Source organism: Lithobates pipiens, unplaced genomic scaffold (assembly GCF_037356315.1).
Source record: "Lithobates pipiens isolate NorthernLeopardFrog02 unplaced genomic scaffold, aLitPip1_a1.2 Scaffold_30, whole genome shotgun sequence".
NCBI lineage: Eukaryota > Metazoa > Chordata > Amphibia > Anura > Ranidae > Lithobates > Lithobates pipiens.
This window is the reverse complement of record NW_027507791.1, coordinates 135,575,726-135,597,944: the sequence shown is the minus strand read 5'-3', so window position 1 is coordinate 135,597,944 and position 22,219 is coordinate 135,575,726.

The window sequence follows — 22,219 nt, the reverse complement described above, 5'->3', positions numbered from 1 at the left end:
GTGGGGTGAAAGGAAAAAATGCATAATGCTGCACATCCACGGAATCATGTAGTGATGGTGGTGAGAGTGGTAACCTCAGCCTGGGCTCCCGCCATGCCACACCTCCAACGCGTTTTGCTCTGCCCCCAGATATATATCAATAAAGAATAAAGGATATAATTGAAAAAAACACAAAAAGGAAATTAATGAAAAAATATAAGGTGTATATGTGTAATGTGTATATGTGAAATGAAAAAAGTGAATAAGAGAAAAGGGGAAATGATGATATTGATTATGGAATAGGTGTAGGTGGAGAGTGAGAGTGTTTAATGGGTTCAATAGGGAGTATAAGCCACCAGCTTTTTTTTCTAGTAAAGATTTTTTTCATACATTTTTTGTATACATTGTTACACATTTTTTCACAATTAAGGGCTGTTTTCACTTTACTGTTTTTATTTCATTTATGATTTATTTTCTATATTTCTCACACAATACATCTTTTCACATACACACACATTTACACTCACTCTCACTCTCCACCCACACATATTCCATAATCAATATCATAATTTTTTCCTTTTCTGTTATCCACATTTTTCATTTCACATACACACATTACTTCACCTTATCATTTTTAATTCATTTCTTATTTTTTATTCTTGGATTTTTTACCATTATCATTACATTTATTTTTTTATTTATATCCTTTATGTTTTATTTTTATATATTTTTTTTTTACTTTTTTAATTTTAATTTTAATTTTTTTTATCTAACTCCTTCACTCATCTCTATTCATCATTTTTTATTTCTTACATATTTTTCAAATTATTTTTCTTCATTCATTTTTTGTTTCATCTTCTACCATTCAGTCACTCACTTCCACAAATATAGGTCCATTATTCCATATTTCTTATTTATTTCTTATTTCTAATTGAATTTTTTATTATTTTCCATTTACCATATTTCTCATTACTTTCCTCATTCCATTTCTCTCTAGATTTCACCCCATCCCTTACGGCTCTTTTTCCCACTTCACCTTATTATTCTTCTTCCAATAGCTAAAACAATTAATTATACACACCTGCCACCAGCCCTTTACTCACTCCGAGTGACTACCAATAATGCTTATATACCCCCCACATGCATAGGATCTCCATCCTTATGACTAAGCTTTGGGGGCAGAGGAAAATGGGTTGGGGCGTGGCCTGGCGGGAGCCCAGACTGAGGTTGCCACACTCTTCATCATTACTACAGGACTCTGTGGATGTGGATTTCCCCCCAGTGATCACAGGATCCATCCCCTGTCTGCACTCCCACAACGGATACAGAGCTACTGTTACTCCCCATGCTGATTGAGCCTGAGCAGCACACTAATGTATCGTGATTTAAGTTTGGGATTCAGGAATGGCAATTTATTTTTCCAACATAAAGTTTAATTTATATGGCTCCAGTATGAGGCTGAAGTGTTGACAAAGCGTCACCACGATCCCATGTCTGTAGGCAGAGTCCACTCACCAGACAATCCACTCCTGGGTTTTGTCAGCTTCTCCTCATAAGCAGTATTAAACCCAAAACCAAAAATATAATACATTGCAGCTTACCAATCTTTAGAAGTGGTTGCGTCATTCCCTTTTTTTTTGTGGGCTTTTTTTCCTCAGTTTTGAGTTGACCTGGCGATCTGGCCAGTAACAAACGTCCTGTAGTAGAGAGCCCCCCACTGTAGATGAAGAAGCACAAAGGCACCTTTGGGCAACAGCATTGTTAATCTGGGAGGGGGATGTTAGATGCATTAGCAGATTTAAATACACTAAGCCAAACTCCTGCTTACACTGCAGTTACACAAGCAGTTACAGCAGCATTTTTTGTTTTGTTTTTTGGGATAAAGGTTTTACATGAACAAATAAAATCTGATCATTGTAAGTACTCTTGTCAGTGGTACTCTGTTACATTGGCAGGAGAGCTTGCTCTGTTTAAAAACAATAGACTTAGGGTCCATTCACACATATATAGACAACTACCACACAGTAAGCTGCAATAGTTTACTGTTCTGCTTCTGTCCGTTCACACAACTCCCTTTATTTTATTTTAAAGTGACACTTCATTCATGTCATTGTACAGAAGAGCAGTGTGTTGTGCTGCTGTACAGAGACGTGCAATCCTGTCCTGTGTGCTGCGATAACATGCAGCATGTGTGCCTTTTAATGCAGCTCACTGCAGTGCAGCTCTGGGATGCATTTCAGTGTGATTTAGGCACTTAGAAAACAATTGTTTTCTGTGTCTCCTGGCAACACTGATCACCACTCTGTATGTGAACTAGCCCTTACTAGCTGGATCACTGTATAAAAATAAAGGAGAAAAAACAAACAAAGAAAAGAGCAGCCATCACATCTAGGAATTGGTAAACTGTAATATAATAAATGTTTGATTTTAGGTGTGAAGTGTATGTTGGTGGGTAGTATGTGCAAAAGGAGGAGTGCAGAGTGTATGGATGTGGGTATTATGTGCAGAAGAGGAGTGTGGAGTGTATGGAGGTGGGTAATATGTGCAGCAGAGGAGTATGAAGGGTATGGTAATGGGTAGTATGTGCAGAAGAGGAGTGTGCAGTGTATAGCAGTGGCTAGTATGTGCAAGAGAGGAGAGCGACGTGTACGAAGGTGGGTAGTATGTGTGGGAGAGGAGTGCATGGAGGTGGATAGTATGTGCAGGAGGGAAGTGCAGAGTGTATGGAGGTGGGTAGTATGTGCAGAATGTCATAATGTTAAATAGGGTATGTACAGTGCAGAGTGTACGGCGGTGGGTAGTATGTGCAGGAGAGGGGTGTGGAGTGTATGGCGGTGGGTAGTATATGCAGAAAGGGAGTGTGCATTGTATGGCAGTGGTTAGTATGCGCAAGAGAGGAGAGCGGAGTGTATGGAGGTGGGTAGTATGTGCAGGTGAGAAGTGCATGGAGGTGGGTATTATGCGCAGGAGAGGAGTGCAGAGTGTATGGAGGTGGGTAGTATGTGCAGGAGAGGAGTATGTGGAGCAGGGGTGTATCATGAAATCAGTGGGCCCATGTGCAAAATAAAAAGAGGGCCCTAGGCATTCATTGCTGTAAAAAAAAATGTGGCATGGCTTAAATTGTGCTAAATATTGGGCATGGCTTAAAGGGGTGTGGTTTAATAGTCTGAGATAACTTACAGTGCAGAATGCTGTAATGTTAAATAGGGAAAGTACAGTGCGAAGTGTATGGCGGTATTATCTGCAGAAGAGGAGTGCAGAGTGTATGGAGGTGGATAGTATGTGTAGGTGAGAAGTGCGGAGTGTACGGTGGTGGATAGTATGTGCAGGATGGTGTCAGTAGGGCAGTGGACATCGTCAGTAGTTTGTTTTTTCTAAATGCTTTTTGGGGGCCAATGGATGGTGTCGTAGAGCAGGGGACAGTGTCAGCAGAGCAATGGACAGTGTCTGAATTTTTTTTTTTTATTATTAATATTTTTACGATTTATTTTTGTATTATTTTTTCCACAGTGATTGGGGGGGGGGTTAGTGGACAGTGTCAGTAGGGCAGTGGATAGGGTTGTTTTTTGTTTTTATTATTTTATTTTCTATTTTTTAAAATTTTTAGTTTTATTGTTTTTTTAAATAATATATATATTTTTTTTACAGCGCTTCTGGGGTAGGTGGTGGAGCACACAGGGGGGCCGGAGGAGGAAAACACGGGTGGGGTGGAGGAGGAGCACACAGGGGGCTAGAGGAGGAGGACATGGGGGTGAGGGAGGGGACGACACAGAGGGCCAAAGCAGGAGGACACGGGGGGACAGTCTGGGGTGATCAGTGTGGGGGGAGGGAAAGCTGCAAGCACCGATCTCCCTGTATGGCTTTTCAGCTGACAGCTGTGGGAGGGAGAGGAGGAGAAGCCGCTGTCAGCTGCTTCACTGATAACTATACAGGGAGATACTGTAGGTGCTTGCAACTGTCCCCCCCCCCCCCCACCGCACCAATCATCCCGACTGTTAACTAAGGCTGATCATCCATGGGTGCAGTGGGAATCACAATGACCCCCCTTCCCCTAGGCCCTTGGGGAGTGAACACCCTGCACACATGGATGATACGCCACGGTGGTGGAGCTGACAAAACCCGGAAGCAGGTCCCGCCAATGAATGCTGGAACAATATAATTTAGAAAAAAAACTTATAGGCAACATTTACCTGTTTATGCTATATGAATATTAAAATATATTGGATAGTGCATTTAAAAAATATATGAAGAAAATAGGGTCTGTAAAGCTTTGGGAAAATGTGGGTACATTTTTAGAAAGCTTGAATGTTTTATAAAAATAAATCTGGCTAGTAGTTAATAAATAATACTGTAAATAATCACTGTTTTGTTTGACTGTAATTGTTGATGGTGAAACAGAGTGTAATCTATCTATCTATTATACATCTCTTGAGCATTCAAAGTGATCATGTATTAAAATTAGCAATTTGAATAGGAAAGGACAGAGACAAATTGCCAGTTTTACCTCACTAATTTGACTATGATGAAAGCTGGTCACAGTTGCCCAGGTGATTTGGTTTGCCTTCCTCTGGAAGGTGTTGTGAGTGGTTTATATTTGGTTATGTACTGTATATCACCATCCTCTCATGTGGCACTATACAACGTATTGGATATAACAAGACAGGGGAGGATACTAAAATAAAATGTTCTGTACTCACAGTAGTTTATACCAGAGTATTACTGACAATTCAGAGAAAGAATCCTGCCTGTGCAAGTATATAGTTTGTAGGAATAATGGATAGAAACAAGAAGTAATGAATGTGAGATAGCTGTGTATTAGGTGACAGCGAGTGTCATGTAAATAGGAAAGGTAGCCACTAGCCAGTCACCAAATAGAATAACTTGGCTCATAATGCATGTTTGTCTACTTTGTGCAAGATCATTTCTCCTGGACAAGGATTGACTTTGGGCAGATTCCTGGTGCAAGAATGTTTCCAGTGCATTGTGAATATACAAGGTGAATGATCTGTTCTTTTAGACACTTTTACTAGTTAATTCCAGGATATAAAATGGGCTTTCCACCTGTAGGGAAACAAGATCAAGTAGGGATCTCTCTTTTGTTGATTCACAGAGGGTGCAGAGAAATGTGTGTGTGGGGGGGGGGGGAGGGGGTTATCTTCTCTATGTAATGTATTTGCTCTCAGAAGGAACTAATATATTTCCTAGCTCCAACCACTTCCGGACCAGCTCACGCCGATATACTTATATACGTTGGCACTTTGAAAATGGATATCATTGTTATGGCAGCAGCTAGCTACCATAAACCCATAACCCCAGTGTCTTCTTCTTCAGTGAGTGGTCCAGTTTCAGAAAAAATTGGTCTCTCCGGTGAATACACCACAAGATCACTTTTATCTGCAACCGGACCGCTCTCTGGTGCCCTCCACCAGTTACCGGAGCTGACGTTAGTGGCAGAGGCGATTGGATCCTCTGCCTGGCTTGGTATGGGGACGAGTGAGGGGAAGATGGCCCCAACCAATCTCCATACCATTGCAAGGTGGAAGCAACGTCAAAACGTCACTTCCGCTTATAGTTCTAAAAGCAACATTTTTTTTAACCACTTGCTGACCAACCGCCGTCATACTGCAGCAGGTTGGCACAATCCCGCGAGCCATCGTAGCTGTACATCGGCTCCTTTAAGTGGGATAGCAGGTGCGTGCCTGCAGGGTGCTGATTCAAGTGACCAGCAGTCGACTGCTGGCCACGAGTGATCGTGGGCACAAGAGGCAGAACAGGGACATGTGTATGAAAAACACACAAATCCGTATTCTGTTTTGAGAGGAGATGCAGATTGTGAATTCCTAATAGCTAGCAACCACGATATTCATCTCCTATAGTTAGTCCCATCCCCCTACAGTTGGAACACACAATCAGGGAACACAGTTAACCCCTTGATTGCCCCCCCCCCCAATGTTAACCGCTTCCCTGCCAGTGACATTTATACAGTAATCAGTGCATTTTTATAGCACTGATGGCTGTATAATTGTCAATCGTCCAAAAAAAGTGTCAAAAGTGTCCTATGTGTCCGCCATAATGTTGTAGTCATGATAAAAATGGCAGATCGCCGCCATTACTAGTAAAAAAAAATGTAAATCTATCCCGTATTTTGTAGACAATATAACTTTTGCGCAAACCACTTTTGTGCAGTCTTTTAGACCCCAGATCTCATATTTAATTTTTTTTTTAATACAAACAATTTTATTGAGAGGGTATAGGCAAGTACAATACGTTTCGGGTACAGAGAATAATGAAACATAGAACATGTATTGCTGCGGAAAGAAATTGGGTTTAATGTACAGAAAACTATGATAAGTAATAGGCTTATCACTAGGTACCAATTGGTCCGTCCACTTATATGCAGTCTCGTCCATTGGGTTACGTGGGGAGGGTGCCTTATAGGAGAAATCTCACATAGGCTAAAAATGATGAATGCCTCGCCATATAACCACGCTGTTTTTGATTTAAGATTAGCAGGTAGAATGCAAATAAACCATAGCAGATTTCATATTTAAGAGGTCCTGTCATGCTTTTTTCTATTACAAGGGATGTTTACATTCCCTGTAATAGGAATAAAAGGGACATATTTTTTTTAAAAAAAGCACAGTGTAAAAATAAAAAACAAAAGGTAAAATAGTGAAGAAGTGAATGCATATGTGAGCAGCGCCCGCATATGAAAAACAAACAGTGTTCAAACCACACATGTGAGGTATTGTCATGATCAGTAGAGCGAGAGCAATAATTCAAACCCTAGACCTCCTCTCTAACTCAAAACATTCAACCTGTATGTAGCACTGACCCCCAAAGGAGCTGCTGGTTTTATTGGGCTTACCGTTACCTTTTTGACCACACCTCCGTCTAGGGGTTCCCGCGGTAGATGGCCCAAAGAAATGCAGAAACTGACACTGGATCTTCGTTTGGATTATTTATTTAGAAGATAACACAGTCTCTTATATGGAGGGTAGAGGGTTAAGAGGAAAGTTCAGGTACTTTTGGACTACAAAAATAGAAAGTCTCTTATAGAAGAAGTCCAGAGAATTACCATTTCACAGCTGGATTCTCGTTTACTTAACAATTCACGTTAAGTAAAGCAAAGTCTCTGCCACAGACTTAGATGTAACTGAGGGACATAGACAAAATTTTAAGAACTATCATACGGTACCAGTATCTCTCAGCCGGTCCGGCGATACCATAAGATTGTAAGTCCATGAAATGTCCTTCAACTGAGCCTCAAGTCCCCTTCAGAGAAACCAGCTTGTGCATGGCTTCCTCCTCAAGAGTCCTCACCTGGATGCTAGTCCAGTTGCTGGGCCTCTCCTTCGATGAGACGGCACTGGACCACCCCTGGATCATAAGGGCCTTATATCCATTCAGGCCTGTCCCTGAGTTGCTTCGCCTCGGGCTATCCAGCCCAAGGCTTGGAATTGCATGGATCTGCACCCCAGGCCAGGAGGGCCATGGGGGCTGGTCACGAGAACCAGGACCAAACAGACAGCAAATATCTTCAAGACCATAACCCCGAAACACATGATCTCAGTACCTTAAATACCACCTCCCAGAATGCACAGCAGGAAAACACTCCCACTGGGCTGGTTCAGAGAAAAGAATGGCCCTCAACACGCCCAGCTAAACTGCGTTCTCATACTTGCAGGCGGTGACAGAGACACCCGCGGTCAAGGAGAATTCAGTGCAATCCAGCCAGACTGGTACTGAAACCATAATTTAGCAAAATTAGCCCCAAAACCCAACTGTGGTTTTAGGAATATTAATTTTCAAAAACATATAGCGTATGCTCATCAGGAACGGGCGCTACATACTCCCCCCTCCCATTTAGACGATGTCCTCATCGTCTGGGAAAGAAAGGTAAGAAAAACTTGTGTCCTAGAAAAATTTAAGTACCTGAACTTTAAAGTTGGGGATGGGAAATGGAAAAGGAAACACACAAACATTGAACAATGTAATACTCTTAACAGTTTACACAAGCAGGTTACATATTACACAATCCAACTCCTGACTATCTACACCACCCACTCTCCGGTAGCTTGATAGACGCTCTTGAACCTGGAAAGAAAAACACACAAAAACAACAACAAAATACACATTACTGCTATATTTTTAGAAGGCAGAGTCTCATCCTCATCCGACAATGAATTTTCATGCTAGCCTACAAGAGACCAAACATATTTGTGCAGACCCACACCACTTAGTGGTAAGAGTCATGAAGTGCTGTGGCCCGTGGATAACCTTGACATGGAGCTTTCTTAGGAAACTAACGCTAACTAGCTACCCCACAGTCATTGTATTTAAGACAAAAAACTCCTTTGAGCCAAGACGAAAAAAACACAGTCCTGATAGTTAGTCTACCAATAGAACCTTGGGTCAGGCAAAGTAAGTGTTTTCCCCTGAGCGTCTACCTTAGTAATAAAGTAGACAACATTGTCCCTTCCTGGCCGGCAAATAACAACTTTGTCCGAGTAAATATGTCTCCCAAAGCTGCAATGCCAGTGAATCGCTCGTACATATCAGGGGACACATACTTTCTTCTGAAATGGTTTAAGCACTTTTAGATAGTCCCATACATCACTTGCGTACCAGTCCTCTCGATTCTCCTCAATTTTCTTCATAATCTCCTTAGGAACATAGGAGAATTCCAGTCCATATTCTGTTGCCACCCGCTTATTCAGCAGCCGCTGGGACCGGGTGAGCCCGGGTAGAGCTCGAGCACTTCCATCCTCGGGGGGCACACAGGAATTTGGAGATTTGCGCACCATTGCAGAAGATGTTTTCTTTGATTCTAGTAAATTGACAGGTTTTGGCAAAGTTAAGTCTATAGTAGTAGGAGTTCCTGCCCGAGGCGATGCACTCCCCGAATTAAGGCTAGCCAGCGGGAGACACTGCAAGTTGTGGCCACATCATCCACATTTGCCCACAACATCTCCTGGGACAAAGTCTCAAAAAGATCATCATCCCCTGCATCGGAGAGAGAATCTAACCCAACTCCTCTGCTGGCAGATAATTATTTACAGGCCCGCTGAACACAATTGCCCCAGATTTCTCACCAGTAACTGTGGCGGACTTCTCAGGAACGATCTCCTTCCTCCAATCCGATCCGGATAAACTTTGGGATGGTCCACTACTGTGGCCACAGGAGGCCTTGACATAGCCCACTCTCTTTGAGGCAGGCACGGTAGTAGTGGTGACAGTGGGCGAAGTGGTGTCCATGATATGCAGAGTAGTTCCTCCGGTAACAGCAGTAACAGCAATCTCCCACTGGGACACTTGCAGCAGCAGACAATGTAGAGGTTGTAGGCCTCACCACAGGAGCGTAGACAATAGACTCCTCAGTGGCAACGCCCGTGGCCCAGTCCATGCGGTACGCCCTAGGCGGCACAACGGGTTGTTCCACCTTGAACAGGTATTCTTCACACTGAAGGCAACAAAAAAACAGCTGGGGGCTTGCGACTAGTCCCTCGCACTTTCTGCAGAGCATTCCAAGGGCCTCAACGTCTCCCGATGTGTACAGGACAAAACGCCGATCTCAGTACCTTAAATACCACCTCCCAGAATGCACAGCAGGAAAACACTCCCACTGGGCTGGTTCTGAGAAAAGAATGGCCCTCAACACGCCCAGTTAAACTGTGTTCTCATACTTGCCAGTGGTGACAGCGACATCCGCGGTCAAGGAGAATTCAGTGCAATCCAGCCAGACTGGAAGTGAAACCATAATTTAGCAAAATTAGCCCCAAAACCCAACTGTGGTTTTAGGAATATTAATTTTCAAAAACATATAGCATATGCTCGTCAGGAGCCGGCACTACATGTAGAATTTATTTAAATATTGCCTATGAAGATTTTTAAGGGTAAGAGTTTGTCGCCATTCCACGAGTGGGCGCAATTTTGAAGAATGACATGTTGGGTATCAATTTACTCTGTATAAATTTCACAATATAAAAAAAAATTGGGCTAACTTTACTGTTGTCTTATTTTTCAAGTCAAAAAGGTGTATTTTTTTCCCCAAAAAAAGTGCGCTTGTAAGACTGCTGCGCAAATACGGTGTGAGAGAAAGTATTGCAATGACTGCCATTATATTCTCTAGGGTGTTATGTAATACTCCATACACATTGCAGTGGGAATAGAACTTCTTCTTTGGCAAGACCTCGGCGGCAGTTCTTTGGAGGGACAAGTGAAAGTGTCCGATTCTTTGGAATCCTCCCTTCCCCCTCTCTGCTCCGCTATAACACATATCCCCCTGATTGGGGGAATTGTTTATGGGGTGGATACATCATTACGCAAAAGATTCCAGCTGTCTATCCATGCGGTCCCGGTTCGTGTCCTTGGGAGACCCTTAAACATTTCTTTATCGCTCCACACAGTGCATTGGGATAGGGGAGAAAGGAGAGAGTTTTTTCTGTCTCTCACCCTGTCCCTCTGTGCGTTTTACTTTTCTATCTCCGCTACATTTACAACCATACCGATTTGAAGTTTGACATCAATTGGTAATTTCATGACCTCAATTGGGACATACTTATGTGCATATCAGATTTTTGAATAACATAGACCTGCATAAACGAAGGATCCCTGAGGAAGGAGAAAACTCTGTAACGTGTAGGATATATCGTATGCAGATTATTGATTCAGTTGTCTGTGCATATGGGATGATGTAACATATATGCCACATATATTTTATATATATATATATATATATATATATATATATATATATATATATATATATATATATATATATATAATGAAAATAATCTTTTTTGCAATGTTTGGTTGTATGTAACTAGGCTGCACATTAGAAAATATATTAAATTGTGTACGTTTTTTTATTTATATGCTTTTTGATGAATTGTTATAATAAAGTGATTGTATGATTTTACATGTATGTTGTAAGTTTCACAGTTTATGCCTGAAAAGTCCTGCCATTTTGAGGGGATTTGCTTTTTGGTAGAACCTTGACGTTTTGGGATGTTGGCTTAAAAAAAAGTGAAGTACCTAAGATACCTCAATTTTTTTGATTTTTATTATATTCTCTAGGGTGTTAGAAAAAAATATATAATGTTTGGGGGTTCTAAGTAATTTTTTAGCAAAAAAGCCTGTTTTTAACTTGTAAACACCAAATCTCAGAAAGAGGCTCGGCCCTTAATAAAGACATCCAGGAATTTCTTCTAACACAGAGGACAGAGAACCCATGTTTAAAATATACTGCAAGTCTGTTAATAACTAAAAATCTGCAGTCAGTCAGTAAACTATGTGGGTTCTCTGTTCATTTGTCCCTTTTAAAATAAAGATTCAAAGAACTTCAGCAATTCGCTGGTGAAGCTGAATTTCTGAAGTGGAGATTTATGCCGCGTACAGGTGATCGGACTATCCGGTGGACTTAGTCCGGCGGAACAGAATCAACCGGACACTTCAACTGTGTGTGGGCTCCGGCGGACTTTTTCTTCCCATACCTGACCCTTATCATGGGGGGTTGGGTACTTTGGGGAAGGGGGGCCCCCCACCCCAAAGCACCTTGTCCCATGTTGATGAGGACAAGGGCATCTTCCCGTCATCCCCCGGGACTGTGACATCATAAGGGGAGGGGTCACCAGATGACATCACCCGGTGACCCCGCCCCTTATGCCTATATAAGTCGCCACGCAACGTGTCCCCGGCATTACAGCGGGAGAGAACGTCGTGTCAACATCGGAAGAAGAGAAGAAGGAGGAAGAAGAAGAAGAAGTCAGTGGTGATGACAGCGACGAATGAGAAGACCGGGCCAAATCTAGTAAAAGAAGAAGATAGCGGAGGAGCCCGGGAGAAGAACATGAACCTGGGAGAAGATGCCGGATAACGCGGAGAAGTCGGAAGAAGACCCCCGAAGTCGGACGACGACAAAGGACAAAGCCGGCTACTCTGCTAACAAAAGAGCGGCAAAAGAGCAGAAGATATCGGAGGAGCCCGGTGAGAAGACCCCCGAACTCTGAAGAAGACCCCCGGAGCTACCTAATAAACTACTTTAAAAACCTGTGTTGTGTGTTTTTTTATTGACACTTTTCCCCCCAGGTGAATGGGTAGGGGTACGGTGTACCCCATACTCATTCACATAGGGTGGGGGGCCCGGGATCTGGGGGCCCCCTTATTAAAGGGGACTCACGGATTCTGATAAGCCCCCTGCTCGCAGACCCCAACAACCAACGGCCAGGGTTGTCAGAAAGAGGCCCTTGTCCTCATCAATATGGGGAAGCCGCGGGGCCCCCCCTTCCCCAAAGCACCCACTCCTCCATGTTGAGGGCACGCAGCCTGGTACGGTTCAGGAGGGGGGGCGCTTGCTCATCCCCACCACCTTTCCTGACCGGCCGGGCTGTGTGCTCAGATAAGGGTCTGGTATAGACTTTGGGGGACCCACACGCCGTTTTTTGGCGTAGGGGTTACCCTTAAAACCCATACCAGGCGATGGGGCTCGCAAGGTGTCCATCTCACCGATGGAGGTAGCAACATTGACTTCCTTCTCTAGTCCCGTCATACCTATAGTCACGCTCAAAATGAATGGACTTTAGTCCGTGTGTGGGCAAGTCCGTTCATTTGGAAAGTCCAGCGAACCTCCGCCAAAAGTCCGGTGGGTGGTCCGCTGGACCTAGTCCACCAGAAAAGTCAGTTCGTGTGTGGGCAAGTCCACTCGTTCGGAAAGTCTGGCGAACCTCCACTGGGGAATCCGGCAGATTGTCCTCTGGATTAAGTCTGCCGGATACTCCAATTGTGTGTACAGGGCATAATTCATCACTATATAAAAAGCATACTTTCTTTGGAGTGTAATATTTAATCCCACAGCAAGCCCAGAAGTGGCTGTCTTGAGATTTATGAATTATCTTTAGTTGTGAGTTAGACCATGAGGGTGGGTTTAACAAATACCTGGTATCCTCCTCCTGCCAGTAACATCCTGACTGACTAAAAGATGCAAAGTGTCACACAATTGGTGTTAGTACACACGACTGTATGTCTACATTGTATAAGGCTTCGGAAAGTTTTGAAAGCGATAGAGGCTGCATTGTTAGCTTGATTGAAAAGCCACCAGTGTGCATGAACCATTTGAGTAGCTATGTGGTAAATGTGAAGGTTAAGAAAAGCGAACCCTCCTTGTGCCCAGGGTATTTTTCCAAATAAAGGACCTAATCATAAAAGTAAAATGTTTTAAATGTACCTTTTGGGATATACACTGAGAAATTATTTAGAATTGTCCCATGTAATATGAACAAGATGCCACAAGAAAATTGTATATTACCTTATAAGCTAAATTCTTATTTAGCCTTAACCTTAAAAAAACTAATATTTTACTGCTAAAATCAGAGCTATAAGTTTAAAAAAGCAAATTCAGTGAGCATTGACAACATTAATAATTAACAACTGCAAAATATCAGTACTAGAGCACCAGATATACAGTACATACAATGTGAATATTCACACAGTCACTTCCAGCACTAATAGATCTTCCAAGGTTTGGGGAGTAATAGATGTCAGATAAAATGGTGGTGTGAAAGATATATGATATCCAAAACTGGTTGTATGCGGTCTTCCTCAGATGGGGTAATCCGAAAGGAACTACAAGAAAAACAGAAATGGAAGATGCTCACACCGAGTGCATTACCAAAAGATAATTAAAGAAGTACTCACTTTTATATAAAAATTTCTTATTATTAAATTTTCTTTGGTAATGCATACCTCATGCGAGCCTTCCATTTCAGTTTTTCTTGTGAATATTCACACGTATAAATGCTTTTTAGCGATTTATTGTCAAAAATGCTATTAAGATAACTGATGTGACTTGATTAATGGATGTCATGGATGCTCCCCTAATAAGCTCATAGATTGATATATGTAGAGCCCAATTTACATTAGTAGAGGTGCTTTAATGTTAATGAGCTTGCTTATTGTGATGAGGTCACTTACATGATTTACTACTGTCTTTTGTCTCTAAATTAGATTCATGGAAATAACCTTTAGCAGGTAATCCAAACTTGATATGATTTCTATCTGTAAAGAACTCCTAAAGAGGAATTGATTATTGCTGTCTTTATATAGTGATTGAGAGGTATAATCTCACTGGATGAGTATAAGCTTCAGTAACACTCGATATGAACACACACTGAGCACTTAGTCTAAATTGCAGAAAATCATGGAAATGAGTTGCCCTAAGAAGCTGTATCCTAAGACAATCAGTTAGGTGCTTCTGTAAATCAAATGGTCATCTTTAAGCATATTGTAGGTGAAGCTATTACAAACAATGGCTTTAAAAAGTATAAGGTGTTTTTTTTAGATAGACAACTGATCTGCAGCTTAACAATTCACATATACTGTGCACACTGCTAAAATGAAAGACGCAACATCTCATAGTGTTGACTTACATTTTGCTTGAAGCATAATGGCTTCTTTGTTCTCAGGTTCTTCTTTAAAGATTGCATTATATACATATATCACAAGGTAGAGAATTACTTCCAAGCACGAAGACAAACACTGGGTCACTATATGAAACAACCTATGCCCCATGCGTCTGACTTCGTTTTTTTTATTTTCACAGCTGTGAAGAAACCTTTCCATATATGGAGATCAAATCTCTTTTCCTCTAGATGCAAAGAGGGCCCCCTTGTCCTCTGTGATAACCATAAAGTGAATAAGTCAACACCAAGTTCACTATATGGACCACTTCTTTATGTATTTATACATGTTGATCATATCCCCTCTTAATCTCCTCTTCTCAGGAAAGAATAAATTCAGTACCTCTAATCTATCCTCATAGCTGAGCTCCATGTCTGTTATCAGTTTAGTTGCCCTTCTCTGCACTTTCTCCAGTTCCCCAATATCCGTTTTGTGAACAAGTGCTCAAAACTGAACTGCATATTCCAGATGAAGTCTTATGCCACGTACTCACGACCGGACTTTTCGACGGACTAGGTCCGACAGTCTTCCCGAAGGATTTTTGGCGGAGTTCCGATGGACTTTCCAAACAAACGTTATTGGCTACACACAAGCACACCAAAGTCCGATGGATTCGAACATGATGACGTATGACCAGACTAGAATAAGGAAGTTCATAGCCAGTAGCCAATAGCTACCCTAGCGTCGGTTTTCGTCCGTCGGACTAGCATGCAGACAAACTGATTTTTCGACCGGACTAGAGTCCGTCGAAAAGATTTGAAACATGTTTTGAATCTAAAGTCCATCTGATTTTTACACAGCAAAGGTCTGACGAAGCCCACACACGATCGAATTGTCCGGCGGATTCGTTCCGTCGGACCTAGTCCATCGAAAAGCCAGTCGTGTGTATGCGGCATCGCTAATGATTTGTACAAGGGCAAAATTATATCTCTCACTCTCTGGCGTCCATACCGCTCTTAATACAAGAAAGGACTTGCATTGAGGTTGGCTTATAATTAGAAGAAATCATGTAAGGATGTTATTCCACTGCACGGCTCAGTGTCATCTGCAAAGACTGAAATTGTACTTTTAATCCCAGACCCTCTATCATTTATGAATATATTAAAATGTAAGGGACCTGACACTGAACCTTGGGGTACACCACTGATAACTTTAGACCATTTAGAGTAAGAATCATTAACCACTACTCTCTAAATTTGGTCTTTAGCCAGTTTTCTATTCATTTACAAACTGATCTTTCCAAGCCTGTAGACCTTACTTTACATATTAGTAGGGTTGCACTGATACCACTCTTTTAGGACCGAGTACAAGTACCGATACTTTTTTCAAGTACTCGCACTGATGAGGTATGGACTGTAGTTTTTTATTTTTTATTTATTTATTTTTACAACTTTATTTTTTACAACTTATAAATCCCAACAGAAGTGAGAGGATCAAGAGTTATACTCTCTCTTGACATGTCCAAAGCATTTGACAGCATTGAATGGCATTTTTTGTAGTCGGAGCTGTCAGCATTTAATATTGGCCCCATTTTTACAAAGTGGGTGAGACTACTTTATACTGCCCCAAGGGTGAGAGCAAAGATTAATAATGAATTATCAGACTATTTTTTATTGTCCCAGGATACAAGGCAGGTGTGCCCTTTGTTTCTCTGGATTTTTGCCCTGGCTATGGAACCCTTGGTAATAGCTATTGGAGCAGTAAGAAATATAAAAGGTTTCAGTAAAGGAATGGATGAGGAAAAGATCTCATTATATGTGGATGATATTCTTTTGTTCCTAGGGCATGCAAACCACTCGCTAACTGAAGTGATGGACATCATAAAGATATTTGGCATATTTTCTGGCTTGTCTATTGGCTGAAAGAAATCCATATTGCTCCCAGTGGATAGCCTGGAGTGGTAACTGCCTGAGTGTGCTAAGCATATTCAAGTGAAAAGTTTAAAATATTTTGGAATATACATCACGGTAAATCCCAAACTGTATCTACAAAAAAATCTAGAGCCTTTAATGAAGGCATTTAAAGAAAAATGCAGGACATGAAGCCATCTTGGCTGCTGATAAGGATATTAAGTCTATTGCTTTTTATAATACAACTTCACTGATCCTCTTTTATCTCCTCCCCATCTTTTTTCCATTTTACAAGAAGTACAAGAAGGGCAACAAGGCTAATAAAGGGTCTGGAGGATAATACTTCTGAAAAAAGGTTGCGAGCACTGAACTTATTCTCTGTATTGACCCCACAATAGGAATAAAACTTTTTCGCGGAAGGGAGTTTAATAAGACACATGTGAACAGTAAGGGCAGAGCGCAGAATAGATCTCAGAATAAACTGAAAAATAATATACATGTGTGTGTGTGTGTGTGTATGTATATATATATATATATATATATATATATATATATATATATATATATATATATATATATATATATATATATACACATACGGACAATGTGTATAAACAGTAAAATATACATGTATGATAGACCAAAAAATGAATGTACTTTGTGACAATAAAAATATGAGGGAATGATGTCCAATAATGTGAAGGAAAAAATGATTTTAAAAATAAATTATTGTCCTTAGTGTTTGGACAGGGGAACCAAACAACAAATTGTAGATATCCAAAACATTGTTCAAAATAACCGACACCTAAACTGGATAATGATGTGAGAAAGGAAAATGTGCCCAAACGTGATAAGTGATCCACCACCAGAGAGTCAAAAGGCTTCCCAGAGCAATTGAACCCAAAAGAGTGTACACCCAATGGGTCAATCAGGCTTGTAGGGCCACACACCCAGGGGAATCTGTCACAGAGGACACGACTTCCAACCAGAAGACCAACTCCAACAATGGACCTTAATGGGATAGGTAATAGACAGAGAGACACATGGATAGTTTCTCCAATAGGACAAATTTATGAAAAGGAAGAAGAAGTAGGCACATAATGTATTCCCATTTAAATCAGAATTAATATATTCAATAAAAAAAAGGAGGAAATAAGCTTACATTTTAGTAGATAAAAAAGCGCTTAGGAATAAAACAGTGACTTCAGCAGAGTGTCCTGAGGCGTTTTATCTTAAAAGACTTCATCTAATAAGACATGAAGCACTTACCCCCAAAGGAGCTGCTGGTTTTATTTGGGCTTACCATTACCTCTTCTGCTCACCTCTTTATCCTAGGGGGGGGGGGGGGGGGTCCCGTGGAATGTAGCCCAAATTAAGATATATCAGACACGTGGTCCTTTTTGAAGATTTATTTAGGGGTAACACCGATGAAAGACACAAGACACAGTCCTTCAATAGAGGGTTAGAGGATAAGGGGGAGTTCAGGCACCTGGTAATTGTGGGTTAGAGGTATCAGTCAGATCCAGAGGACAAACAGCTCCACAGACTGGATCCAGCAGTCACCGGATAGGCTCCTCTCAGTTGACCTAGCAGCCGATGAGATGCTCAACAGAGTCTCTGCCACAGACCTGTCAATGAACTTAGTGGTTCTTGAGAGTAGATGCACAACAAAGTCTCTGCCACAGACTTGTTAATTGAACTTAGAGATTCTTGAGAGTTTTTAGGAAGAACTACCATACAGTACCAGATTCTTTCAGCCGACCCGACAATACTGTAGGGATATTGATCCGGGATCCATTCTCAAACTGAGTTTCCAGGCTTCTCCAGGGACACCAGCCTTGCGCTCCGTCCTCCACTGGAAAAGTCCTCCCCTGGATCCCTCAGTTTTTCTCAGCTTCACCCCGCAGGTGAGACAGCAAAGGACCACCCCTGGATCAGTAGGCCCCAAGACATTCCTGGGCCTACACTCTCAGTTGCAGAGCCTCGGGCCAGCAGGCCCTAAGGCGCAGGACCATGCGTCACAGACCCCATGCCAGGAGGGTCCTGGGGTTGGGATCACGGACCCCAGAAAACACCAAACGAACCTAGAAAAATGGCGTTGGTACCTTAAATACCCTCTCCCGGAATGCACAGCAGGGAAACCACACCCACTGAACCATTTCTGAGCAAGAGGCGGTATTTAATACATCCAGCTTGCTGCTGTTCCACACCCACTGACGGAGACAGTGACACCTACGGTCAGGTGGGAATCAGTGCAACCCAGCTGAACTGGTACAGAAACCAGAACTTTAGAGAAATTAGTCTAAGCCAAACTACAGCTTCAGATAATTAAATTTAAGAAAAAAAACAATAGCATTTGCTCATCAGGGGCAGGGTGCTACAGACACATGGCTATTCATTAAAAGTAGAAGAAAATAGATTTAACCTTAAACTGCGCAGAGGGTTATTTACTGTACTATAGTTGTTCAGTGTTAATGGGTGATTCTAGCATGTCCCTGTTCTCATCTGAAAGATATGGAATGGTTAGGTCCTAAAAAATTCCTCCACTTCCCTACGTAACTCGCCCACCTTGAAAATATACAAGTCTGAGAAGTAATTTTTAGACATTAATCATTTCAGATGGACACATAGTCACCCTTCCGGGTCTAGTCTCAAGGGACATTATGGTAGACATAGAAGCGTTTTGATACTTTTTCCAGAGGAGCGAGCATGTGTCCTGTACTTTCCCCTTCCTCATAATCACATTTTTCAAGAAAAAACGTTTATTTTCAGCCTTCTTCAGGGATACCATATGGTACATCTGCTGTGTGTCAATCCACCTAGCTAAATTGTCTGGTGATGGGTCCTCTGCAGACTTTTTTTCCCCTTTCAGTCACCTTCCTCATCATTGCCTCCTCCCAGTCCTTAATGGATTTTTTTCTTAGAGATTTGCTGGATTATAATTCCCAAGAATCAGGCCTTAAGTGTATCCCATATCATACCTTGTGATAATGATTCCCTATTATGGCCTAGAAATTTTTGTAATGGTATCCATCATATAGTCCTTAGGGGCAATCAGTTGTAACCTGAACGGATTCAATCCCCACTCTTCACCACCATGGGGTTTCCCCAGCCCTATTGTCAGAACTAGGGGGGAGTGGTCTGACAATCCTCTGGCCTCATACCTAATTTCTGTTACAATTGGTACAATGATGTCATTCCCCATCACCATGTCTTTCCTGGAGAGTGAGGAGTGAGTATTGGAATAGCATGAAAAAATTTGAGCTGTTGGATGATATTCGCGCCAAACATCCCTTAAGGCTGTTTCCTTAAATACCCTATACAGTGGTGTGTATGTGTCCTGTTCAGATCTCTTTCCAGAGGAAATCTATCTAACTGTATATCCATCACCTTATTAAAATCCTGCTAGGACTGGCACCCTTGGTTTATCAACCATAAATTCTACCAAATATTGAATTACTTTCAACTTAAAAGGGGAGGGACATACATATTTATCAATATGCATAATGATCCAGCCGGCGCACAGTACAAAAATATACAACACCCCTCACATCTATCTTTACCTGCCTACAGGAGAACATCACTGATCTGTGTATTAGAATGCTCACTCCTTGTAAGTAAGAAGTATACACTGAGTAATACTGATGGCAAAAACCCTTGCATCTTAATCGTGTCACTGTTTCTCTAAATAGATGTGTTTCCTACAGAAAGAGGACAGAAGCTTTAAGAGTGGAAGCCTGTTTTTTTATATTGGATCTCCCAGTCCTCTCACATTCCAAGAACAAACCGTCACTCCCCCATTCATCTTAACTCATTTCAAGAAGATATATCTACACATCTAAATTTGTGATCAATCCTTTGTAAAAAGTGCAATAAATATTTGACCCATTACCTCCATAGTTTATAAAAAGTATCTTCAAAATATTAACTCCTTTTTTTTGTTATAAAAAAATAATAGTAAACTCAATTTTAGTCATACATTTAGGTCAAAATGTATTCAGCCACATATCTTTGGTAAAAAAAAGTCAATAAGCGTATATTTATTGCTTTGCGCAAAAGTTATAGCGTCTACAAACTATGGTACATTTTCTGGAATTTATGCAGCTTTTAGTTTATGACTACCTATCTCATTTCTTGAGGTGCTAAAAGGGCAGGGCAGTACACCCTCCCCAAATGACCCCAGTTTGGAAAGTAGACACCCCAAGGAAATTGCTGAGTTATATAAGAGATGAACCATAAAGGAAAGCATCAAACTTTCCAATATCATTGCCGCCAACATCCCAAAACGTGTAAATAGAAAGATCCCCTAACAAGGAGATCACAGTACCTTCCGGTACAGCGGGACTTTTAAGGCAGACCAAAATATAAGTAAAAAATATATTACAAATTTATTTACAAAAATAATACACAAAATCGTTTTCCAAAACAGTATAAAAATCCATACATATATCAATGCGTGGAATCATACATGTAAATATATTGTCTGCACAACATCAAAGGTTTCATATATGGTTTTATAATGTGAACTCCAAAACGCCTGACATGTTTCAGGAAAACATTCCCTTCTTCAGAGGCATATCTAAGGAGAACAAATAGCTGTAGTCATTTATTTGTAAATGAACAAAACAACTGAGAATAAATCTCATATCAAGAGTAAATAGTTGTGTGTGAGTATATATATAAATGTATATCAAAGATGTTATCTGCCAAAATTATTGATAGATCGCCCATGGAGATGCACAGCCAGAAAGTGCTAGGGACCAATAGGTGGCCCGCATCAAACCCGCACATAGGTCTTATATTATGCTGTTGGGGGAACAAACAATCTCCACGTGTGGTGTCTAGGCAGTTGAACTGCCTACTGGGAACTGGGAATATCATAAACTTGGTTTGACAGCTCACACGACTAATTGGCATCCATTCAGAGGTATTCCTTGTATCAGAAGAATGGGGGGAAAAAGGGGGAGAGATGTGCCTGTATATTAAAAATTATTTACTAGTGAATGTGAGGGATGACTTTGCTAAAGGGGCAAACAGGAAAGAAAGAAATAGGAAATTAATAGTGGGCGTATGCTGCAGCCCCCTAACCTAAAAGATTAGGAGGATTATGATCTCCTATCACAATTAGGAATGCAGTTGAGTCATTGCAATGTTATCATATTGGGGAACTTCAGGTATCCAATTATCGACTGGGCAGAAGGAACTGCTTACTCATCCAAGGCACGTCATTTCTTAAAGCGGGAGTCCACCGGGACTCCGCGTTTTTTTTTTTTTTAAAAGCCAGCAGCTACAAATACTGCAGCTGCTGACTTTTAAAATAGTGACACTTACCTGTCCAGCGCGCCCGCGATGTCGGCACCCGAAGCCGATCTCTAGATCGTTTTTCGGGTCCTGCCGCCGCCATCTTGGGTATGGGAATCAGGAAATGGAGCCTTTCGGCTTCATTTCCCGGTTCCCTACTGCGCATGCGCGAATCGCGCTGCGCAATAAGGACGCTCCCCGCTGCCTCTGGGATCTGTGTGTTTCCCAGCGGGCAGCGGGGCACTTGCGGAAAGGGGCGTAAGTTACGCCCCTTTCCGCAGAGAGCTATCCCGGAAGTGGGTGCAGTTACCTGGATTATCCAGGTAACTGCACCCCCCTCCCCCCCGAAAGGTGCCGATTGTGGCACCGGAGGGGGGGAGGGTTCCGATGAGCGGAAGGTCCACTTTAGGGTGGACCTCCGCTTTAAGTGCATTGTAGAACAATTTCATGTGACTTAGAAACGCTAAGGAAAAATGGAAATGCTTCAATAACATATTAAATAAAGGTATTACCCAGTGAATTCTAATGGGCAACAAATATAAAGTTAAACCTGACTGGCTAAACATTAATGTAGACTTCTGGTTCAGGCGCCGCATGGAGCAACAGAGATTCCTTCCTGAGCGGCGGAGCAT